Source organism: Podarcis gaigeae (genome assembly GCF_964106915.1).
Source record: "Podarcis gaigeae genome assembly, chromosome: 8".
NCBI lineage: Eukaryota > Metazoa > Chordata > Lepidosauria > Squamata > Lacertidae > Podarcis > Podarcis gaigeae.
In genome coordinates, this window is record NC_139684.1 from 79304292 (window position 1) to 79307946 (window position 3655).

Consider the following 3655-nt stretch of genomic DNA (forward strand, 5'->3'; position numbering starts at 1 on the left):
TAATCATTATACCACACTGCCTTACAAAAATGTTTCCATCGTGCCCCCCCTCTTTTCAAGGCAAGCTTGTAATTAAAAACTTGCAAATGTAGTTAACAATTAGGGGAGTTTAATATACTCTTCCATGGATTATCTTTCAATGCATTTTCTATTACCTTCTTGCAAATTAATATGTAGTATATAATACCACCCGCCCCTCCCCACCCTCCCGAAAAAGAATTTAAAAGATGGCTATTTAGAAGGGACAGCAAGATTTGGATTCACAACTGGAATCCACAAAGCTATTTGGGCATAAAATCAGACCTTGGCAGAAGTAACTACATAAAGTCAGAGTCAAGTGATAGAGTTGCTAGGAAATTTTGAAAATCCAGACACTGATGAAATTACAATAACAATCATCACTCTGCACAGCAAGGAGCAGAGTTCTACTCCTGATTTCTCATTTCAGAAACTCATAGGATCCGGGGAATCCTAATCATCACCTCACCCTACCTGCTGCATTGAGACAAACTCATATTCCTCTCAGATAAGCCCACTTAAGAGATCAGAAGTGGGCAGCACATATATGTATCTTGAACCACTTTAGTATGGCAGATCAGGTCTCCTTAGACTCCACAGAAGTTTGTCATTGTTTAGAATTATGTTTCTAGGGCTCATGGCGACCAGTGTCTGCTTGAAAGAGAGATGGCAAAAAACCGAGGATCAGAAAGAAAGCAAAGGGGTGGGGGAGAAGCACTGGTTGATTAGATTATGTAACTCTCCAAACCTATAAATATTTATATTAAAAGGCTGGCTAGAGGTACCTCGCAGGCAGGATATTTGCCGCTCCCCCACTAGTTTTGGTGAGTGCTCCTCTTGCATGCTGTGTGGATTGCAGCTAGCAACAACCTAGTTTTTTCTCTGCACTGATAGGGGTCTCTCCATTTGCAAGTCTTTGGCACAGCCAGAGGGTGCCTAAGGAAAACTCCTTGCTGAGCTGAATTCAGACTGAGCAGGCCAAAAGAGCCGGTTTTTAGTGGAGGAATGGGGGCGGGTGGGCAGCTTCAATGAGATTTCATTAAATGCAAAAAGATCTCACGGTATGCAAAACTTTCAGTGTGTACGTTCATAACAAATTGCACTGAAAATCAGAAATCACCCATCGTTTCCTGCTTTTATCTCACCCCAGCCAATTCCCCCTTACCGCCTTCCATAACCTGTGTGCTTATTTTCTCATAAATTGTACTCTGTAAACTTTCCTCGGTTTCAGGGCCGCTGAACCAAAGTGAACGAAGGGGAAGGGTCACAAGCTCAGTGGCAGAGCACATGCTTTGCATAAAAAAGGTCTCAGGTTCAATCATTTTATGGAACATTAATTGTATAATCGTATAAATGGCTTTGCTGTTTTTAAGAGTCTGTTATCTTTTGCGTTTTACCCCATTTTGTCTTAGCAGCACCACTTCAACAGCTTCTGGCTGTGAAGCAGCGTATGACTCTAATATAAAGCAATAAAATACCTGTCATCTCTGGGTGGGGCTGGAAAGAAACTTGTCCATAAACCCTGGAGAACTGCTGCCAATTAGAGTAGACAAGGACCTCTGGTCTCCCCTGGAATAAGGCCCCTTTCTGCGTTCCAATTTGTCCTGGGTCCCTCAGTTAGGCCTAAATATCATTTGAGGGACGGGGAGGGGGCAGAGAGGCTCAAAGTGTGTTATTTGGTTGACGAGTTTGCCTTCATATTTGGGTTCCTGAGAACAGCTGATTGACACACTGCTGTTCCACTCTCAGCTGGAAGCAGAAGTGAACTAGGGGTTCCATTCAACAATGTCCCCCAGAGCAGTTCCACAGTTGCCAGCCATCACAGTCCTACATTTCCTTACTATGTGTATATTGCCCTCCTTTTCCAACAAGGACTGCCCTGCTTATTAAAGCACCTGTTCTTCCCACCCAGATGATAAAGAAAGGCTGGTAGCTCATGACGATCCAGACTCAGAATCCTGCTAAGGTAAAGGTAAAGGACCCATAGACGGTTAAGTCCAGTCAAAGGCGACTATGGGGTTGTGGCATTCATCTCGCTTGAGGCCAAGGGAGCCGGTGTTTGTCCACAGGCAGTTTTCAGAGTCATGTGGCCAGCATGACTAAACCGCTTCTGGCGCAACGACACCATGATGAGTGCCAGAGTGCACGGAAACGCTGTTTACCTTCCCGCCGCAGCAGTACCTATTTATCTACTTGCGCAGGTGTGCTTTCGAACTGCTAGGTTGGCAGAAGCCGGGACAGAGCAATGGGAGCTCACCACCACTGAGCGGACTCGAACCGCCGACCTTCTGATTGGCAAGCCCAAGAGGATCAGTGGTTTAGACCACAGCGCCATCCGCATCCCTGAAGAATCCTGCTATCCCGAATAGAGGCACAAACTGGAAAGCTCTGCACGCAGTGCACTCCCACCGCTGGTTTAGCTACACCACATTAGCTACAATCCACATCTATCCTGCTTCTGTCCTGTAGTTTCTTATGAAATACTGCACTTTGATGTAGTTTCCCCCCAAAAAACAGCTTTGATCCAAATTAAGAAAACGAATGACCTAGCAGCATTTTAAACTGCTAGTGTGTAGGAACATGAAAGGAGCCTGCTAAAGCAGGCCAATGAACCCATCTAGTCCAGCACCCTATTCTCATAACAGTGACCCAGAGAGGCCTGTGCAAAACTGGCAAGCAGGACCAGAGCATAAGAACACTCTCTCCTCTTGTGGTTTCCAGCAACTGATATTCAGAAGCATTACTGCCTCTGACTGTGGAAGCAGAGCACAGTCCTCATGGCTTATATCCATTGATAGATTTTATCCCTTATGAATTTTTTCCCATTCTCTATTAAAGCCATCCAAGCTGGTGGCCCGTGTGAGCAAATTCCACAGTTTTAACTGCTTGCTGTGTGAAGAAGCACTTGCTTTTTAGGATATGTGTTTTAGAGAAATATTACATAGAGGAATGATCTGAAGAGAAACCTCATGGAAGTAAGGATGGGAGGTCAAAATCCTAAGGGAATGTTGCATGGAAATTGAGTTGAATTTGCTGAATTGTTTGAAAACTAATAAAAAAACTTAGGGGTGTTTTTCTCTCTATAAGACGCACCAGACCACAAGACGCACCTAGTTTTTGGAGGAGGAAAACAAGAAAAAAAATATTCTGAATCTCAGAAGCCAGAACAGCAAGAGGGATCACTGCGCAGTGAAAGCAGCAATCCCTCTTGCTGTTCTGGCTTCTGGGATAGCTGCGCAGCCTGCACTCGCTCCATAAGACGCACACACATTTCCCCTTACTTTTTAGGAGGGAAAAAGTGAGTCTTATAGAGCAAAAAATACGGTACTTGCTTTTATCTGCCCCAGCATTTAGGTTCACAGGATGCCCGTAAGTTCTAGCATTATGAGAGAGAAAGAAAAACTTTTCTCTCTCCCCTTTCTCCATGAATAATTGTATAAACCTCTGCCATGTTACCTCTCCCTTGCCTTTTCCCCAAACTAAAATGTCCTGGATTCCGCCACCTTTCCTCACAGGCGAATCACTCCATCTATGTACGCAGCCAAATAGTTACTTGGGTGGAAACACCGGATGTGAATTCTGCTTTTGACCTCCTTAGGAACCGAACCATTGACTACTGCTTTGCTGCTTACCATTC